Below are 21,743 nucleotides of genomic sequence, written 5' to 3'. Positions count from 1 at the left end.
TCCATGGCTGAAAGTCAAAGTGAAGATCAAGGACGGAAGGATGGCAGTGAGGCAGCAGATCCAAGATGCCAGTTTCCTCTGCAAAGTTCTGGTAGCTTTCACTCCCACAAGTTCAAAGATGCCCACAGCATCCTGTGGTAAAGAGGCAAAGGTGTCACCTTAGCCCCAATTTTGAAAAAAGATAAACAGAGAGGCCAAGCTACCTGCCCAAGGTCACACAGCAAAAGGACTTTCGTGGTAAAGTCCGCCAGTGGGGGGGATGTCAAGCACCCTAGTCAGGGTGGACTAAAATATCAGGTCTACTGCCAATCAAGGTTATTATCTTTCATCTGTTGTGCAGGGCGAGCACATGTCATGCCAACACACACACACACACACACACACACACACACACACACACACACACACACAGAGCAGCCAGCTTCACAGGGAGGTACAGAGTCTGCATTTCAGAGGGAAGGATGGCACAGACACAGTGAAAGAAAAGGCCTCCCTGAGTATCACAGGAGAAAAAGGACAAAAGTGCAGATGACTCAGGAATTAAGAAGAATAACTGCCAAATACATGATCAGGGTCAAGCGCGTAGCAAGAGGATGTAATTTCACCTTCGCATACTGAATCAAGGCATTCCACAGGGGCCTCAGGAGTCGCCTGCCTTGTTCAACTGCCAACCTGGATAGGAATGCCTTGCAAATAAATACCCCATCTCTGACATGCTGCTGTCCAGTTTCTGCTTGGATTCCTCCTCAGACTGGGGGCTCACTGCCAGGTCACGATTGAGCACAGCCCCACTACTGGAAACAGTTTCCTTAAGCTGAGCCAAGATCTGTGTAAACAAAACCCTGCTTGTTAAACACTTAAGTTGTGCCTGGCACCTGGCCAAGTGCTTTAGAAACATTACCTTATGGAATCTGCCCAAGAACCCTGAGACCTAAGTACTGTTATTATACCCGCTTTCCAGCTGAGGAAACAGAGGTCCAGGGAGGTCAAGTAACTTGCCCAAGACCCCACACTAGAGAGAAGGTAGAGTTAGAATCAGAACCTACGTCTACTTGCTTCCAAGCCCACGGTGCATTCCAATATAACAATTCCTTCAACTTCTCCTAGAATCACAGGCTGAACCCAACAAGATGAAATGAACTGGGAAAAGCCAGCCACTCTGCTTATCAATATGAAACACTAGTTGCCCAAGCATAGAACTAGAAAGCCTGGCTGAGCAGCAGAAAAGCCTGGGGATTTCACTGTCTGCAAGAGCCAACGGTGAAGCAGCAGCTTTAAAAAACAAACAAACAAACAAAAAACTGAGGCCATATTAACAGAGGTATGAAAGGCAGGACAAGGGAGGTGACAGTGCCCACTTTGGAAGGCATATTGTTGTTGAAGCTTGTTGAGAGGATCACAACTGACAATTTGAGGACCTGAAAATCCCAGAGGGCGTAGAAAGTCTTTACCTAAAAGGTTAACAAACATAAAAGTATTTACCACGTGCCAGGTTTTCTTCTAAGCATTTTACCTATATTAATTCATTTCATACTCAGAACAGCCCTATGAAATAGGTACTGTTATTTTTCCCATTTTCAGGTGAGAAAACCAAGGCACAGAAAGCCTAGGTGATTTGCCTGAGGTTGCAGAGCTGAGACAGTGCTGGAATCTGAACCTTGGCTTCGGGCTCCAGAGCTTCAGCTTTTAATCACTATCTCTATCAAGAAGCCAGAGTCGATATTTTGAGGAGGTCGTTGACCTTTCTGAACATGTGATGCAAACTCCAAACCGTCTTTCTAGAAAAGTGCACCCATTTAATTTTGCATTCCATGTTGGGAGCTCACAGATCGCCTGAAGCCCACCCTAGGACTCCAGGTCAAGTGCCTTTCCTTAGGTAATTAGCAGCTTTTGAGGGTCTGTGAGCAGGGCAGTGGCAACATTTTTCAAAAACCCATTCTGGGGCTGAGAAGAGGGTGGGATGGTAAGAAGCTGGGGGAGGGCAGTTGGCAGTTGCTGCAAACATGGGTTGCCCTACTGTTTCTTCTCCTTGCTGCAGCCAGAGTCATTTTTAAATTGGAAACCAGGCCAGGAACTGCCTGCTCATAGCCTAAGAGGTCTCCAGCTCCAGAAGGCTTTCTTCACTGGGGGTCCATGACCCATAAAGGTGGTACATCTCTGACTCAGAATACAGTCTAAGCACTGCCTGCTGCCCTCTGCCTCTCCGCAAACCATTGTGTGATCCCATTTATACAGCATTCTTGAAATGACAGAATTATGGAAACAGGAACAGATTAGTGGTTGCCAGAGGTTAAGAATGGCAGGAGGGAAGTAGGTGCGGCTATAAAAGGGCAACAAGGGGGATTTGCGTAATGATGGAGCTGTTTTGTGTCTAGACTGGGTGGTGGATACATAAACCTCCCAGGCATGTGACAAAATGGCACAGAACCAAATATACACATACACAAATGAGTGTAAACAGGACAGAGAAAATCTGAACAAGATCAGTAGATTATACCACCGTCAATCTCTTGGTTGTGATACTGTACTATAATCTTGAAAAATGATACCATTTGGGGAAGCTCAAGGGTATGGGGAATCACTCTATTATTTCTTACAACTACATATGAATCTACAATTATCTCAAAATAAAAAGTTTAATTTAAAAGAATGCAAAAAAAAAAAAAAAAAATCGCAAGCTCTCTAATGATCAGGCCCCAGCTAAGCCTCTGGCATCCTCTCTGTCTTCTCCCTGTCCCCCACAAGCCTCCAGGCCCACTAGCCTCCTTACCACTCTGATGCACTGCCAGCCTGTCCTCCCTCACAGCCTTTACATCCAGAAACACTTCAGAGGCCTTTTCTGGCCCCTCATCTAATGGGGGCTCCCTCCTGTTACTTCTTGTCACCACACCCTGTTTATCTGTTCCAGTACTTGTCACCATCCCTAATCATTTCAATGAGGTTACATGTGTAAATGTTTATTTTACTTCAGGATGTGGAGGGCAAAGATAGATCTGACTACAAATTTTTCAACATCTGTCATGGTTTGAATTATGTCCCCCCAAAAATGTGTATATCAGTTTGGCTGGGCCATGATTCCTGGTACTGTGTGATTTTCCTGTATGTTGTAAATCCTGCCTCTATGATGTTAACGAGGGAGGATGGGTGGCAGTTGTGTTAGTAAGGCAGGACTGGATCTACAAGACTGGATTGTGTCCTGAGGCAATCTCTTGAGATATAAAAGACAGAAGTGAGCAGTGAGACAGGGGGACCTCATACCATCAAGAAAGCAGTGCCAGGAGCAGAGCGCACCCTTTGGACCGGGGTCCCTGTGCAGAGAAGCTCCTAGTCAGGGGGGACACCAAAGAGAAGAAGGCCTATATAGAGAAAAAGCCTTCCCCTGGAGCTGATGCCCTGAATTTGGACTTTAAGCCTACTTTGACTGTGAGGAAATAAACTTCTCTTCGTTAAAACCATCCACTTGTAGTATTTCTGTTATGGCAGCACTAGATGACTAAGACAACATCCCTAGATCAAAATATGCCATAAACAAAATAGAAATCAAGCAAAAGACTAGAACAAGGTAGCAATCTACATTACAAAGGGTTAATGGCCTTAATATATAAAGATACCTTACAAATCAATAAGACAAACATCTCTTTAAGAAAAATAGGCAAAGGACATAAACGGTTCGGAAAAGACCTCCGTGTTGGCAAGATGTGAAATAGCCTCTTCCAGTAGGCTGCTAGTTGGGAGTGTAAAAGATAACCTGTATTTGATTCCCCCCTACAAGAACGCAAGCCCCATGAAGGCAGAGTTTTATGTTTGCCATGTCACTCCTGTGTCCCTAGTTCCTAAAACAGTGCCTGACACAGACATAGCATGTGCTCAACAAACATCTGTTGAATTAATAAATGTCTACAATTCAACAATAATGAATTCAATAATTTAAACATGTACTATGTACCGGGTCTTTGCCCATAATAATTGCTATGTATAAACGTATATATTAAAAAAAAAACCAAACCTGTTGCCCTTAAGTCGATTCGACTCATGGTGACCCCACGTGTTACAGAGTAGAAATGCTCCATAGAGTTTTCTTGGCTGTGATCTTTATGGAAGTAGATCACCAGGCCTTTCTTCTGTGGTGCCACTGGGTGGGTTCGAACCACCGACCTTTAGGCTAGTAGTTCAGCGCAAACCGCTTGCGCAGTGCTTATTAGGTGCCAGGCACTGTTCTTGATCAATTATGTCAATTGAGTTCTTACAACAACCCTGAGGTAGGTGTCATTAAAATCCACATTTACCCATGAGAGTGAGGCAAAGAGAGGGCAGAGCTAGGATTTGAACCTCAGCAATTTTGCTCCAGATTCCACGCTTAAACCACTGTGCTCTGCTGCAATGCAGCCTTCTAACCCCTGCAGCCCTGGGAGGTGGTATTATTAGACCCCAAAGAGGAAAATCGAGGCCAAGAGAGGGCAAGTGACAAAGTCAAAGACACACAGAGTTCAAAAGCGGCAGAGTCAGCGGAAGCCTGAGCCAGGAAGAGAGCAGAAGGGCCCAGAAAGGGAAACAACCTCGCCCTGATGGTGGGAAACACAGGCACTCACTCGTATCGGAGGTGTGTGGTGAGCCCTGAGAAGTCAGAAGCCTGCGGCAGCCAGGACGGGACCCCAGGACGGGACCCCGCGGGCTCTGGGACCCCGCGGGCTCTTCTCAAGCCCAGTGAGGTAAACAGGCCTCCTGCTCTCTCCTCCCCGCTCTTGGCAGCAAACCCAGCTCGAAGGAGAGGGACTGGATCTGCAGGCAGGATGCAGTCAACCCCGTGACAAGTTGCACTGTGGAGAGGGGGCCAGCGACAGAGGGGCTGGGCGGCTCGGAACAGCTGACTCCTGGAACTCCAGGTGTAAGCTGGCCTGGAGCTTCCTGGGGACAGCCTCCTCAGGGCAGCCAGGGGGTCTGGTGGGGGGGCCAGGTCCGCACTTCTCCTGCGGCAGCAGCCTTCCCAGAACTGCTGTCTGGCCAGGGTTCCCAGAATCCACAGCCACGTCAGCAGCCCCACCCAGGCCTGTTAGGCAGCCACGCCCCAGCTGGTGTAGGAGGGGTGGGGGTGACAGCTGGTTCTACTGCCACAGGAGCATCAGAGCCTCAGTCCCCTCAAGGCTCCAGGCTCCCTGCACACCTACTGTGTGCTCCCGGGTCTACATCCCTTGTTTATTCTTATTGCAGGTGTTTTCTGAGCACATAGTTTGTGCTGGCTACTTTGGAAGCAAACAAGGCCATTTAGTCACTCACTCATACCTCTCCTCCTTCCTTTGATAAGTATTCGAGTGAGACAGGAAGTTACTGGAGGGTTCCGAGCAGAGAAGTGACATAACAAGACTTTTCTAAAGATCCCTCTGGCTGTGGGGTGGTGGATGGCCTATGGGGTGGTGGATGGCCTGCGGGGTCAAGGACAGAAGCAGGAAGCAGCAAGGAGGCCACGCACAGGTCCAGGCACATGCCAGGTCCAGACCAGGGTTGGAGGGGGCTGGATTCTGGATCCGTTTTGAAGGAGCTACTGACAGATGGATGTTGGGGAGTGGATGAGAGAAAAAGAGGAGGAATGGGAGTCAAGGAAGACTCCAGGGCTTCGCCGGAGTCACTGGGAGGTTGGAGTAAATGAATAACCAGCGAGGGTAGAGGGGATGGCCCATTTCCAGCCCACAATATGGGCCCTTTGGCTGGAGCAACCCATAGAGCACGGGGAATGAGGGCAGAGAGGTCGGAAGGGGCCAGATGGCAAAGCTATCTACCAGGTGTGGTAACAGATTCAGGCTCCATCCCAAGGGCAGTGGGGAGCCATTGAAGGCTACTAAGGACCAGGCTCAGATGTGATTCCCGAAAGACCACTCAACTTCTGAGTGGAGAACAGATTGCAGGGGGCGAATGTGGAAGCAAGCAGATGGGTTCGGAGGCTACCCAGGCTGTCGGGAGAGAGATGAAGGCAGTGCTGCTGGAGCTGGAGAAGAGGGGTTGGAGGGGGAACAGCCGCCCTGGCTGGGGCGGGGGCGGGTGGTGGTGGCTCTCCTCTGATGGAGTCAGGAAGAGGAGCAAGCTTGCTGAGGAAGCCCAGGAGCTCTGCCACGCTATGTTGAGTCCAACTGGCCAGTGGGGCCCCAGGAGGCAGTGCACTCTAGTGGTCTGGAGCTCAGAAGAAAAGTTCGGGTTGGGGATAGATTTGAGGGTCATCAGCTGATACCATGGCTGAAACTTAGGGGGGTTGTGCAGAGTGAGCCAAGAGTCTTGTCCAAGAGGGACAGGGGAGGGTTGGAGACCGTAGACTGGCTTCCAAGGTTCACTGTCTTGGGGACAGGCCATCATCACAAGCCAATGGCCACTTTACAGCAATGTGGACATGTGTGTTGGTTGCCCCAGCAACCCCATCGAGGATCCAGGAAGCCAAGCCCAGCTGCATAAAGTCCCTGACACCCCAGGGAAGAGGCCGAGCCCAAGGAGCCCCTGTCCAGATGCCCCGTTCTCAGAAGCAGCGCCGATCACCATCACCCCACACTCCCTTGTTGCTTCAGTTCTCAGCATCTCACTCGCTCCTGGTAGCATTTTCTACCCTCAGGAGTTAGCTGTTTATTGTCCAAATCCCCAGTGGAGCGTTGGCTTCCACAAGGGCAGGGGCTATGTCTGTTGTGTTCTAGGCTGTGTTCCCAGGACCTAGCACAGTGCCTGGCACACAGCAGGCACTCCGTAATATTTGTTGAATGGATGAATGAATGAACAGATTCCCCTGGCTGTGTGCAGGGCGACCCAGTCAGCCATCCCTGATAGCGGCAGGGTAACAGCTCCAAGAGCTGGAATTTTCCGCCTCACCTCTCTGGATAAACACTGACCAGTTCTAGCTAGGACTCCCGTTTAAATACCTGGATGCAGGCACAGTGCCTGGCCACCCCCAGCCGGTCTCCAGAGAGCTGGTAATTGGGGCATTACATAGTAATTACTCATTGCCCCAGGGGAGACTGTTAAGACTGAGTCATCAACATCTTCCTCAGAATGATGAAGTCTGGCCCTGGGACTCTGATTAGATTTTAGCTGTCTTCTTGACAATCACGAGTCCCTAGGTGGCCCAAATGGTTAAAGGCTCTGCTACTAGACAAAAAGTTAGAGGTTCAAACCACCCAGAGGCACCTTGGAAGACAGGCCTGGTGACCTGCTTCCGAAAGGTCACAGCCTTGAAGACCCTATGGAATGGCTCTACTCTGCACACATGGGGAAGCCATGAGTTGGAATCCACTGGACGACAACAGCAACAGTCACAGCTGCCCGTGGGCCTCCTTCCCAAGGTCCAGAGAAGTCATGGCAGTTGCCCCTGCAAGTCCCCAGTTCCTCGAGCCATTAGAGGGCACGCCCTTGGCCCTTCTGCCCGTGGACGCTGCTTCACTCACCAGCCATACTCACTGCCCACACTCGCTGCCATCAGACCTCGCTGTGCTCACACAGCAGCATTGCGTCAGGGCCCCTGACAACCCTAAGAGCTGAGCATGTGCAGTTATCATCATCGCCACTGTAGAGATGGGGAGACGGAGGCCCAGAGATGTGCCAGAACCTGCCTAAGGATACACGACTAGTAAGTGGTGGGACCGGGATTGAACCGGGCCTCCTGGCTGTGGAGTCCACAGTGCAGTGCCATAAACCCACTCCTTTTATACACCTCTCTGTTTACTCTTCCCGGCAAGCCCAGTGTGGAAGATGTGGTCAAGCATGCCACCTGCACAGAGAGGGACACTGAGGCTCAGAAATCGCCCAAGGTGACTGTTATGGATTGAATTGTGTCCCCTAAAAATATGTATCAAGTTGGCTAAACCATGATTCCCAGTATTGTGTGGTTGTCCTCCATTTTGTGATCTGATAATCCTATATACTGTAAATCCTAACCTCTATGATGTTAATGAGGCAGGATTAGAGGCAGTTATGTGAATGAGGCGGGATACAATCTACAGGATTAGGTTGTATCTTGAGTCAATCTCTTTTGAGACACAAAACAGAGAAGAAGCAGAGAGGAGAGGAACCTCCTACCACCAAGAAAGAAGAGCCAGGAGTGGAGTGCATCCTTTGGACCCCAGGTTGCTGCACTGAGAAGCTCCTAGACCAAGGGAAGACTGATGACAAGGACCTTCCCCCAGAGCTGACAGAGAGAGAAAGCCTTCCCCTGGAGCTGGCAACCTGAATTTGGACTTCTAGCCTCTTAGACTGTGAGAGAATAAATTTCTGTTCATTAAAGCCATCCACTTGTGGTATTTCTGTTATAGCAGCACTAGATAACTAAGACCGTGACAAACCAGAAAGTGGCTGAGCTGGGGCCACATACTCACTGCTTGCCCAGCCCTCACCACACGTGTTTCAAACTGACCAGGACTTTGCCCCCACAATGTGTCAGCGCAGATAAGAGCTCCCTGTTCGTTTTCTGTTTGCACACAAGCATGGGATTAGAAGAGATGTTTTCCTTTCTCAAGCTCCTCCTGTTGTTTTGTACCATATCATTCCTGGCATGGGTGGGGACACACAGACATTCGGGGCCACCCAGGTGGCGTAGCAACCCCAGAGCACCTGAGACGTGGAAGGTAACTCTGGGCCTAAGTGTGGGCCCCAACCTGACTGGCTGGGTGATCCGTCAGGGCCTCAGTCTCCTCATCTGTGAAATGGTGCCCCTATGGGACCACTTGCCTCACTGGATAGTTGCAAGGAGGCAAAGAAACCAGGGCTGAGTGGGAGAGGCCGGGACGGTGTTTATGAAACAACAGCTGCCAGGACTGCCTGGACACGTCTCACAGGCGCAATGCTGAGCAAAGGAGGCCAGTCTAGACGTCAGGATGGTGCCCCTGGTAGCGGGGGTATGACTGGGAGGGCACAGGAGGGGCCTTCTGGGGAGCTGGTCCTGTTTTGTTTCTTGATTGGGGTACACACATGCGAAAATGCACGAGGCCGTACACCTGCCTTGCACTCTCCAGGTATGCTGCACGTTAATAAAAAGGTAAAGAGAAAAGCAATGGATGAGAGGGAAGGAAGAAGCCGAGTCTGAAATCTGGGAGTATCAGCAAAGACCTCAGATCCACCAATTCTCAGGGCCAGTAGGATCCAGAGGCTCGTCAGTCCATCCTGATGACACGTCCCCCTCGGCCTTTACAAGGGTCCATCTACTCTCTGCTTACATGTCTTCGGCAACAGGGCATTCACTGCTCTGGAGGCAGCTCACAGCTAAGCTCACCTGGTGGCCAGAGTCACCCCTCTCGGGTTAAACACCAGTATCTAAGAGAGCACATGACAGGACTGAGCCGGAAGAGGACAAGTGGCAAGCACACACCGCGTTCTAAAGGGGCAGCCGCCACTCCACTCCAGCTGCTTTGTGTCACATGAAAATGCAGGCCTGGTGAGTGCTAGGGCTTTCCATTTTTCAAAAGAAGCCAGAAATCTAGATTTTTATGTACATTATCCTGTCTTATAAATTTTTTTTTTTTATGTAATTAAATGAAGTTTACATTTCAAGTTAGTCTCCCATACAGAATTTTTTTTTTAACCTACATTGTTATGAGACCCCAACCGCTCACCCCATTCTGCGACAGCACACTCCTCCCCTCCGCCCCTGAGTCCCCATGAACATTCAACCAGCTCCTAACTCTCTCTGCCTTCCCCTCTCACCTCTGCACAGAAGTCACCCCTTTGGTCTCTTATATCTACTTGTCTAAGAAGCACATTCTTCACAAGTGTCACTTTATGTCCCACAGTCCAGTCCAATCCCTGTCTGAAGAGTTGGCCTCATAAATTGTTTTAGTTCTGGGGTGATGGCGAGACCAGGGGCCATGCTTTCCAGGGCGCCTCCAGTCTTAGTCAGATCATTAAGTCTGGTCTTCTTACTAGTATTTGAGTTCTGCATCCCATCGTTCTACTGCTCCATCAGGGACCCCTGGCTTATAAATGTTGAAAAATAAATAAGTTTATTAAAACCTCCCTGGGGCCCTGAAATCCTACATCTGTGGTCCCAGTTTGGCTTACAGTTGCCAGCTGGTGTCCTTTTGGGGGACGGGGTGTGCTGAGGGTCCTGAGATGCCAGGAGACCCCAACGAGAGGAAAAGGGCAGCAGATGAGACCTCACCTCTAGCCCAAGCACTGGCACCTCCAAACTGGAGGTGAAAGGTTGCCTTTTCCAACCCTTTCCTGATTATCTCTTCTTGCTCCTTATGGGATGCAGGTTGTTATGGAGATGAGAAGCGAGCTGGACTGGAGATGCCCCATGAGCAGCATCATATTGTCAGTAAGGATTCGAGTTGTCCTGGGTGAGGGCGACGGGCCCAAGAGCAGGCTTTACAAACCCTGTCCTCTCCCACTCCCTATCCCACCAGTCCCCAAAGGTGCCACCAACTTCCTACTTTCTCACTTCTGTGTGGACTGTTTCTTGGAATGCCTTCCTCTGCCTCCCAGCACCTCCTCCAATGCCATTCTCTTCCAGATGTCTCTCACGACACTCTTGGGTGTCCTTTCTCCTTCCTCAGCCCAACTCACAGCTCTGTCTGTCCCTCTCTCCCAACACCCTTTTCACCCTCATTAATAGGGAACTGTGCACGTCATTTGTCTCCCTTTCAAATGGAAGTTCCTCCAGGGCAGGGACTGTGTCTTTTCATGCCTTACTCTGAAAGGAGGAGGCAGCCAACAGATGGGGAGGTCACAGGCATCCTCATCATCCTCTCCCCCTCACTGGGTGCTTTCCCACCTCCAGGCCATTGCAAACACCATTCTCATTGCCTGGAATGCTGGCCTATTTATTTTCACCCAACGACTAATATGTGTACAGGGAAGTTTGCAGTACCTTTCATATTCACTATCATAATTGATTTTCACAAAAACCCTGAGACAAAAGTAAAGCAGGTCATTATAGCTCCATTTTATGGATGAGGAAATTGAGACTCAAACACAGAAAATGATTTGCCCAAGGTTACTGAGCAAGTTGTCGGCAGAGTTGAGACTGGAATGGAAGTTTTGTGCGTGTGTGTGTTTTCTTTAAACTTATCTGGTTGCCAGACTGGGTCAAAAAAAAGTCCTGCATTTAGGGTTGAACAAAATAAAGACCTGAAAAATTATTTAGTCAAGAAAAACACAAGTTTTATAAAAAATGGGCAAAGGATATGAACAGGCACTTTGCTAAAGAAGACATTCAGGCAGCTAAGAGACACATGAAGAAATGCTCACGATCATTAGCCATTAGAAAAATGCAAATCAAAACTACAATGAGATACCATCTCATTCCAACAAGGCTAGCATTAATCCAAAAAACACAAAATAATAAATGCTGGAGAGGTTGTGGGGGACTGGAACACTTATACACTGTTGGTGGGAATGTAAAATGGTACAATCACTTTGGAAATCGATTTGGCACCTCCTTAAAAAGTTAGAAGTACCATACGATCCGGCAATCCCGCTCCTTAGAATATATCCTAGAGAAGAGCCATCACACGAATAGAAACATGCACACCCATGTTGATTGCAGCACTGTTCACGACAGCAAAAAGATGGAAACAACCTAGGTGCCCATCAACAGATAAATGGATAAACAAATTACGGTATATTCGCACAATGGAATACTACACAACGATAAAGAACAATGATGAATCCGTGAAACGTCTTATAACATGGAGGAATCTGGAAGGCCTTAGGCTGAGTGAATTTAGTCAGTCACAAAAGGACAAATATTGTATAGGACCACTATTATAAGAACTCAAGAAAAGGTTTAAACACAGAAGAAAATGTTCTTTGATGGTTACTAGGGTGGGGAGGGAAGGAGAGGGTTATTCACTAACTGGATAGTAGACAAGAATTATCTTAGGTGAAGGGAAGGATAGCACACACTACAGCGGAGGTCAGCACAACTGGACTAAACTAAAGCTAAGAAGTTTCCTGAATACAACCAAACACTTCGAGGGACAGAGTACCAGAGGTGGAGGCCTGAGGACCATGCTTTCAGGGGACATCTATGTCAACTGGGATAACAAAGTTTATTAAGAAAATATTCTGCATCCTACTTTGGTGAGTGGCATCTGGAGTCTTAAAAGCTAGCGAGCGGCCATCTAAGACGCATCAATTGGTCCCAACCCACCTGGAGTAAAGGAGAATGAAGAACACCAAAGTCACAAGGAAAGCATTCACCCAAGAGACAGAAAGGGCCACATAAACCAGAGACTGCATCAGCCTGAGGCCAGAAGAACTAGATGGTGCCCAGCTACCACCAATGACCACCCTGACTGGGAACACAACAGAGAGTCCCAGATGGAGCAGGAGAAAGGTGGGGTGCAGAACTCAAATTTTAGTAAAAAGATCAGACTTAATGGTCTGAGACTGGAGGAACCCCAAAAAGCATGGCCCCCGCACTCTCTGTCAACCCAGAACTAAAACCATTCCCGAGGCCAACTCTTCAGACAAAGATTAGACTGGACTATGGGACATAAAATGATATTCATGAGGAGTGTGCTTCCTAGCTCAAGTAGATACATGAGACTAAATGGGCAGCTCCTGTCCAGAGGTGAGATGGGAAGGCGGGGAGGGTCAGGAGCTGGTTGAATGGACATGGGAAATCAGGAGTGGAAAGGAGGAGTGTGCTATCACAGTATAGGGACAGCAATTAGGATCACATAACAACGTACGTATAAATTTTTGTATGATAGACTAACTGGAATTGTAAACTTTCACTTAAGTACAACAATAAAAAAAGAAAAATACAAATTTTAATAAGTATAGGAATATGAATACCAAATAAAATAAAATTCAAGGCACTAAAGTATTAAAAGGGAAAATATAGCTGTTTTATAATGATTAAAAGAAGAATTCACCAAAAAGGTATAAAAATTCTGAGCCCTTGTGCACCTAACAACATAGCTTTAAAAATAAAGCAAAAATCTGATAGAACTACAGAGAAAAAATAACAGATCCTCCATCATAACGGGAAACAAAGCAAGTAGAGACAGTCACGTAAAAAGAGAAAACGTGAATAATTAGCAAGCTTGGTCTAACAGATATATTTCTAGAATTGTATACCCAACGAAAAATACAATTTTTTTCTCAAATGCAAGAGGAACATTCCTTTAAAAAACTGACTAGAAAATGCTACAAAGATCTCAACAAATTCTCCATCATTGATATCATAAAAGTTACATGTATTGACCATAATGCAACAAATTTAGAAATAAATAATAAAAATATAAATTTTTAAAATTCCATCCACCTTAAAAAATTTTTAAAGCACATAATACTTTTGAATAACTCAAGTTGAAAGGGAAGTCATAATTTAACAATCTGTAGAATGAAGCCAAAGTAGTACTCAGAGAAAAAAATAATAGCCATTATATCCTGAAACAGATTAGAAAACAAGAAATACTGAAAATAATCGCTAGTCTCAAACAAGGAATTTCAGAATGCAAGAAACCGTGATTGACAGCAGTTGATGTGGAAGAGAGACCTGGAGGTTTTAGCTGGTAAGCCCAATAGGAGCCCAAGTGGGATGTGGCTTCTCCAAAGTATGGTTTCAGGTTGCATCAGTAGAAGTACAGGCTCCAGATCTAAGGAGGTGACAGCCCCCTCTCCTCTCTGACTGGGCAGCCTTGAGGGTGGCAATGGACTTTATGTGGGACTCTGACCAGTTGGATCCTGTCCAAAGCCAGATTGAACTTGCAATTCCCTGAGCCAAGCACTGTGGCTAATTAGTCTGGGTAAGAGAAATACTGGGCTAGGGTTGGAGAACACGGTTACTCCTTCCAAGAGACAGAACCAGAGCCAGAAAGTGGCTCCTGCAAAGTCAGTCTGGCTAAATCTCAGATAGGATTTTCTTCCCATTAGAGCTGCCCAGCTGTGGAAATGTGGCTTCCTCAGGGAGCGAGCGACTGTCAGAATGTTGTGGCTCTGAGGGCTTGGAGGGCTGCCTGGCTCAGAGGGCTTGTGTCTGTCCTCCAAGGAAGTTTCGTTTCCTCTTTTGATAAGGCAGAGCACTTTTCCGGCTACTTCAGGGAAAAGTCAGGCCTCCCCTCTCTGGTTCTCCAAAATGGTTCTCGGTGATTGTGCTCCCTTATCTCCAGCCAAGAATTTTAGTTCTTTAAAACCCTACTCCTTGGGCTTTGGGGTCAACGGCCCTGGGTTCGAATCCTAACTGCCACTTATGAGCTATGTCACCTGGGCAAGTCTCTACCCCAAGTCTCAGGTTCGTCCTCAGGGAAATGTCTGGACACCCACTCATATCTGCCTCCACCTAGCACAGCACCTGACATGGATTCGGGCCCCCATTAAAGCTCATTTCCACTCCATGCCCACTCTGCTCTGGTATTTCCTCACTGCCTGCTACACTGAGGAAGGTGCCTCCATTTGGCTCTTCTGTAACATGGGCCATGGAAAAACCAATCCTGGCCTGATCACAGTCACAGGATTGCCGGGAAGACAGCTGGCAGGTGGCGGTGAGCACACAATGTAAGAAAGCAGATCTAAGTTGAAGGTGGGCCTTTAGCATTTAAGCACAGTTTCCATTATGTGCTTAAACTCATTTAACATTTATTTAAGGAGGCAGTTGTCCACAGTGGTTAAGGCTGAGGATTCTGGAGCTGTCAAGTTCACAGCCCCACTCTGCCCACTTCTATTTGTGTGACCCTAGACAAGTTATTTAACCTCTCTGTGCCTCCAATTCTTCATCAATAAAATCTGGTAAGAGTAGCTCCTACCTCATGGGGTTATTATACAAGTTGAATGTGATAATGCAGATATCTGGCTTCCACTTACCCTCTGACCTCTTTCTACCCCTCTCCCCCCAGTGGTGCAGTGGTTAAGAGCTCGGCTGCTAACCAAAAGGTTGGAGTTCGAATCCACCAGCCACTCCTTGGAAACCCTATGGGGCATTTCTACTCTGTCTATAGGGTCACTATGAGTTGGAATTGATTTGATGGCCACGAGTTTGGCTTTCTCCCCCCTCACTTAATCCTGTCCAACCACACCAGCCTCCTGGCTATGGGTCAAACACACCAAGCTTGTTCCCACCTCAGGCCCTTTGCACTTGCTGTCCCCTCTCCTGGATCACTCTTCTCTTGGATATCCATATGTCTTGTTACTTCAGGTCTCAGCTCAAGAGTCACCTCCTCAGGTCCCCTTCTCCACTAGAGTGGCAGGTCCACGCGGGACCTGGCTCCTGCGTTCTTCACTGCACCTGGCCCACGGGCTGCCACACTATTGACTGAGTGTAAGCACTGAGCCCAGGACTAGCAAGACAAGACATGTTAGTGCTCTTCCTTTTAACTTTGTAAACCAGCTCTGGAGGCTGGAGACATAGTGCTTTTATAAACCTGCTGCTTGGAACCCCACCTTCCAGAAATTCTGTTCCTCCAAACCTTCGAAACCACCTCTTCCCCTCACCAGGACCCACTTCCTCTCTCTCTCTGGGAGGGAAGGAGGTGAGGACTCAGATGTGGCCACAGCTGGTGAGCGTCCTCAGCGAGGCCATACTGCCCAGGGAAAGACCTGGGATCTGTAAAGCAACACGAGGCAGTGAGGGGGACTGTGGAGGCCCCGGAGCAAAAATGAGTCAGTCGGGGCCAAATCTGAAACTTCTTCTCGCCACTTCTCGGAAGGGCAAGGATGTACGCATTTAGAACTGCACTCTGAGCCAGTGGTGAGGTTCCAACAGGGCCCGGAAGTAGGCTCGGTGGGGTGGACGAGGCCCTCTCCACCATCCTCTGGTCCCCTCCACCTGGCCCACTCTCCCCCAGGACCTCCTCAGAGAAGCTCTCTGGACTCTGCTCACCCTGTGTTTACACTTCTCGGCAGCGCTGTCATCACCTGGCAGGATACTGCGAGCCACAGTCTCTCCTGTGAAGTCCTGGGCCCAGATGTGTTTCACAATGCAGAATTACACCAACTTTAGAAAGGCAATCTTGCATAAAATACCCCCTGCCCCCAACATAACGACTCCCCACAGGGTCTGGGGCAGCACTCGTGATCACTTACATTAATTTCTCTGCAGCCTGACATATGAACCCACACCCAAGGAGGATAAAGATGCTAAAGAGCCTCATGTTTAATTCAGGTCATGGTCTGCTGCTAAATGAGTCAGGAGAAAAGTTTTGGTTTTCAGAGCTTGTGGATTTCAGAGTTCTAGATAAGGGGTGGAGAGCTGTATATACTTATTTGTTTGTGCACTGCTTGTCTTCTCAACTAGATGCAAATTCCAGGAGAACAAAGACCGTCGGATGTGCTATCACTAGCACATGGCACAGTGCCTGGTACGTGGGAGGTGCTCAATAAATATTTGAAGAAGAAACAAACGAGAAAGGCAGGTGGTGGCCATGGAGAAGTGACTGTCCTAAATGGAGAGAGAACCAGCCATCACTGAGCCCCTTCTATGAGCAAGATGTCTATAAAAATTATCTCGTGAACCCCACCCCAAAATATACCCATTCTACAAACAAGCAAACTGAGGTTCAGGGAGGTTCAGCCACTTCCTCCAGATCACACACCTAGAAAGCAGCAAGCCCAGATTTGAACCTAGGCCTATCTCTCTTCAAGCCTATGTCTTTCTCTCTGCCTCAGGCTCAGACAACCAGAGCAACCTGCTGGAAGTCACACCACAAAGCAATAGGGGAAAATGTTCTACCTGATGCTGGATCCCCAGCCTCTGCAGCACCCTCAAAATTCCCGCTATGGTTGTCTAATTCACACCCAGGCTAATGCAAATCCATGTAAAGTGCAGGCAAGCCCTTGACTTCTCTTCCAACCCAGCCAAAGGAAGTCTGCTCATACGTGGCTGGGCATGTCTCAACAGGGCCAGCCATGAAGAATGCTTGAAAACACGTCCTCTTGGTCACACCAGCAAACTGACACAGAGGAAAAGAACACAGGCTGGGAAGGAAAGTGTGTTCGAATCCCTCCGTCACTCCTAGACGTGGGAACTTAGGCAAGGCTACTGCACACATCTCTGGGTCTCAGTTTCCTCACCTGCAAAATGGGTAGACTAAGGCCCACCCAATTGGATGCACGGCTGCAACAAGCAATATTTATTTAACAAATACATAGTGCTTACAACATCCTAGGTTCTGATCTATATGCTTGAGATATATTAACTACTTTAATCCTCACTACAACCCTCTAAGAGTTCCTGGGTGGTGCAAACGGTTAACACACTCGGCTGCTAACCAAAAGGTTGGAGGTTCGAGTCCACCCAGAGGCTCCTTGGAAGAAAGGCCTGGTGATCTGCTTCCAAAGCAATCAGCCATTGAAAATTGTATGGAGCACAGTTCTACTGACACACACGGGGTCGCCATGAGTCAGAATCAACTCTACAGGTAACTGGTGGTTTTTTTACAACCCTATAAAGCAGTATCTACAATTATTCCTGTTTCACAAGTGGGGAAACTGAGGTCCTGAGAAGTTAAGTAATTTGCCTAAGGCCACATAGTAAGTAGTAAAGCCAGCATTTGAACCTGAGCATCTGGCTTCCAGAGTTCATGCTCTTAACCTCCAAGCCATACTTCTTGACAGGTAAGAACAGTCTGGAACATTTACTGTGGATCTACTATGTGTTAAGAACTGTGTTAAATAGCTTATAAAACATGAGGTCAGTAACCCCCAGGAAAACCCAATTTTATAAATATGTGAAAACAGAGGCCCAGGGGGCCACCCCTAGAGATCTTACACCCTCTCCTCCATCCTCCCCAAGCAGGCACAGGGAGAGCAGAACTTTAGGAAAGGTTCTCATATCCTTGATGCTTCCTTTTAGCTCCTTTCTAAAGCTGAGCACCAGGGAGCTGTGACTGCCTGAGGGGGTAATTCCTCCTCCTGCCTGGGCTTTCTGCAACCCTGGGAATATGCTGCACAGAACACATCCGTCACTGAGTCACCAGCCAGAATGTGGAAGTCCTCAGGTCACAACTGGGTGTTGCAACTGGGGTAACTCAATAGTGGTTTTTATCCCTGCTGCCTCCCACAGCCTCCATACAGATTTGGATGCAGAGGTCCAGGGTGGAGCCCAGGAACCTGCATTGTGACTCCTCCGGTTTAGGCAGATGTAAAATACATCAGCCTACAGAGTGAAATCCGGGCTCCTCAGTGAGGCACTTAGGCCTTTCATAGAGTGCCCGGCCTACCTTTCCATCACTCTCTGCCTTCTCCCACTCCCTAGGCTCAACCCCCCATGCCCTTTCTGCCTCCAAGCTCCCATCCATGCTGTTCCAGCTGCTTAGCCTGGCTTTATCTCCCATTCCCAGCTGCCAAACTCCTCTACTTCCAAGACTGGCTCAGGGTCCCCGCCCTGTGAAGCCTTCCTCACTGCCCTGCTGTGTGTTCCCACTGCTCTCATAGCTGACCTCCCCGGCACAATCTTCTCCCCAGGGGGCAGCTCCTTGAGGACAGACACTAGCCCCCAGAAGCATGAAGCACACAGTAGGAGCTCAGTGAGTGTTGAGTGAGTGAATAGTGTGGGCAGCCACCTCCCATTCTGCACCTCAACGTGTCCATCTGTAATAATGGGCTGGGCTAGCTGGCTTCTAAGAGGCCTTTCCAGCACTAGAGATTCCAGGCCTCTGGATCCCCTGACTGAGTGGGCCACTCTGGCCACATGTACACCCAAGCCTCAGTTTCCCCATCAGACTTAAGGATTTTAATAAAGGCGCTGATGTCCCAGCAATGCCCGGGGCTCCTAAAAGGTGGCCCAGAAGAGAGGACCTCAGCGGGTTACATCTGCAAAGGGTGAAGGAAGGCCAGAGACTAGGCTTCAAGCAGGATTAGTGCTGGCCTGAGGGCGTTCGAATCCCAGCAGCAGCATGGAGTTTGCTGAGGTCCAGTCTTGCCTAATCACAAAGAACCCAGATTTTGTTTTGGAAAAATAATAATCCAGATTCCTGGGCCTATTGAATCTGAATCTCACGGAAGGAGCCTAGGAACCTTCCTTTTAAACAAATCCCCTGGAGAATCCTGTGAGCAGGGTAGTTTGACTAATGTTGAGAGGCGGAGGGCAGCGAGCTCTGGAGTCAGACTGCCTGGGTTTCTATCCTGCTTCAACAAAGCTGGGCATCACTTTGGGAGTTATTTGACCTGCCTGTGCCTCAGTATCCTCGTCTGTAAAATGGTCATGATACATAGCACCGACCACAGAAAGATTATTGTGAGGTTTACCTCAGGATACTTTCAATGTTCCGGGCAAGCATGCATGAAAAAGTCCCAGGAAATGATCGCTATTATCCGGGCCAACCCATCCTCGGAGGAGGAGAGCAAAGGTCCAAAGGGCTTTATTTCCTTGACCTCGTATCCAGCTTCACGGTCTTCAGAACCTTTCCCACCCTTGCTCGCCCTCAATCCTCACGAACGTCCTGACTCATGCGCGCGGGGCGGGGGTGATTACCAAAAGACGGGGACTGCGTGACCCAACATCTGCCTCATCCCAAACTCGCGACGTCCCCAAAGCCCCCGAGCGTCCGTCCCTGCTGATGTCTTGGGGACAGCACGCGTTTTGGGGGCGTGCTGGTTGCCTAAGCACCCACAGGCAAGCCTTCCCCGGCTGCTGGTCGGGGCGCTCCCCGGGGTCCCCGGCGCCTCCAGCCAGGCCGCTGGCCGAGAACTTCCCCGATGCTCGCTGAGCCCCCAAGGCGGTCCCCTAGAGCCTCCTTCGCGCGCGGTCCCGGATCCTACCTGCGCGCTCCTGGTCCATTCGCCTTTCGGTCGCCGCGAAAGAAAACTAGGGGACCCGGGCGCCCCCAGCCTTCCTCAGCGCCGCGCGGGGCTTTCCTAGGCGCGGATCCAGGCCGTCGCCTCCTGCGCCCCGCCCCAGGCCCTCCTGATTTGCATGCAGGTCCCGCCCCAGGCCCGGCTGATTTGCGTACGGGCCCCGCCCGGCGCACCCGGCGCTTGCGGGGGGAAGCGAGTCCGAACGCTCACCCGGCGGAGGGGCGGATTCCGCGACCTCGACACTGTTGCTACAGCCCGTTGCAGTCGGAGCCACCATCCCCTCCTGAGGGCGAGCCCCTCACTCCGCCAGGGTCCCTGCCACCACGCTTTCCACGCGGGCACGCTTTGCTCAGAATCTGCAGTAGCTTCCACCTCACTCTCAGATCAAAATGCAAGGCCTGCCGTATTGTTTCCAGGTTCCCGCTTCGACCTCCACCTCCCCTCCTGCCACGACCCCCTCACCTCACCTTGCAGAGAGACCAGTTGCGTTCGGGGCTGGGCCAACTCGAATCCTTAGCCTCTTTCCAACAGCCCAACTTTCGACAGTGTCAATGTTCATTCCTCAACGAATGTTTCACTGAGAGCCTACAATATGCTACGCAAATCAAACAAAGCCCGTTGCTGTGGAGTCTATTCCGACTCATGGAAACCCTATACGACAGGGTAGAACTACCCCATAGGGTTTCCAAGGAGCGGCTGATGGATTCAAACTGCCCTCCTTTTGGTTTGCAGCGGAGCTCTTAACCACTGCGCCACCAGGGCTAGGCTTCAGAAATTTTTAAATAAGAAAACAACCCTTTACCCTTTGCCCTTGAGTCGATTCTGACTCACAGCGCCCCTGTAGGACAGAGTAGAACTGTCCTATAGGGTTTTCAAGGCTGTAATCTTTTTTTTTTTTTTATTGATGTAATTAAATGAAGTTTACATTTCAAGTTAGTCTCCCATACAGAATTTTTTTTTTTAACCTACATTGTTATGAGACCCCAACCGCTCACCCCATTCTGCGACAGCACACTCCTCCCCTCCGCCCCTGATTTCCCATGAACATTCAACCAGCTCCTAACTCTCTCTGCCTTCCCGCTCACCTCTGGACAGAAGCCGCCCCTTTGGTCTCTTATATCTACTTGTCTAAGAGGCACATTCTTCACGAGTATCACTTTATGTCCCACAGTCCAGTCCAATCCCTGTCTGAAGAGTTGGCCTCGGAAATTGTTTTAGTTCTGGGGTGATGGCGAGACCAGGGGCCATGCTTTCCAGGGCGCCTCCAGTCTTAGTCAGACCATTAAGTCTGGTCTTCTTACTAGTATTTGAGTTCTGCATCCCATCGTTCTACTGCTCCATCAGAGACCCTCTGTTGTGTTCCCTGTCAGGACGTTCATTGGTGGGTCAAGGCTGTAATCTTTAAGGAAGCAGACTGCCACACCTTTCTTCTGCAGAGCGGCTAGTGGGTTCCAACCGCTGACCTTTCGGTTAGTGGCCCAGCTCTTAACCATTTCGCTACCAGGGCACCTTAACAACCCTCTAGTTAATAACCAATATAATCTGTCAGACCCTGTTCTAAGGCACTGCGTATATTAACCCATTTAATCCTCACAACTACCCTATGAAGGAGCTGCTATTACTGTCACCCCATTTTACGGATGAGGAAACTGAGGCATAGAGCCCTTAAGAAATTTGCTCTGCCACACAACAGGCAAGCAATAGAGCAGGAATTGGAGCCCAGGTTACGTAGATCACCATAAAAGTGATGGAGCCTGTTGTTGATAGATGCCGTCAAGTCGGTTTTGACTCATAGCGACCCTATGTACAACAGAAGAAACAGTGCCCAGTCCTGTGCCATCCTCATGACCGTTGTTATGCTTTAGCCCGTTGTTGCAGCCACTGTGTCAATCCATCTTGTTGGGGGTCTTCCTCCTTTTCGGCTGACCCTCACTTTATCAAGCATGATGTCCTTTTCCAGGGACTGATTCCTCCTGATAACATGTCCAAAGTATGTGACATAAAGTCTTGCCATCCTCGATTCTAAGGAGCATTCTGGT

General features: G+C 49.1%; 1 protein-coding gene across 5 annotated transcripts in view; it reads right to left on the bottom strand.

The window, feature by feature from the left end:
• IL4R (interleukin 4 receptor) overlaps positions 1 to 20,379 on the bottom strand; it is a 56,136-nt gene extending 35,757 nt beyond the window's left edge. For 3 of the 5 annotated variants that reach the window (XR_002825657.1, XM_023741002.1, XM_012558501.2), the window contains exon 1: positions 19,669 to 19,813. The gene's annotated coding sequence lies outside the window, so the exon portion shown is untranslated. Of the gene's footprint in view, positions 1 to 4,589; positions 4,751 to 19,668; positions 19,814 to 20,171 lie in introns of those variants that run through there. The other 2 variants (XM_023741003.1, XM_023741004.1) reach the window with 2 other exon arrangements.
• Positions 20,380 to 21,743: the final 1,364 nt, after the last annotated feature.

This window comes from Trichechus manatus, unplaced genomic scaffold (assembly GCF_000243295.1).
Source record: "Trichechus manatus latirostris isolate Lorelei unplaced genomic scaffold, TriManLat1.0 scaffold00170, whole genome shotgun sequence".
Lineage (NCBI taxonomy): Eukaryota > Metazoa > Chordata > Mammalia > Sirenia > Trichechidae > Trichechus > Trichechus manatus.
This window is presented reverse-complemented; position numbering and strand designations above follow the sequence as displayed.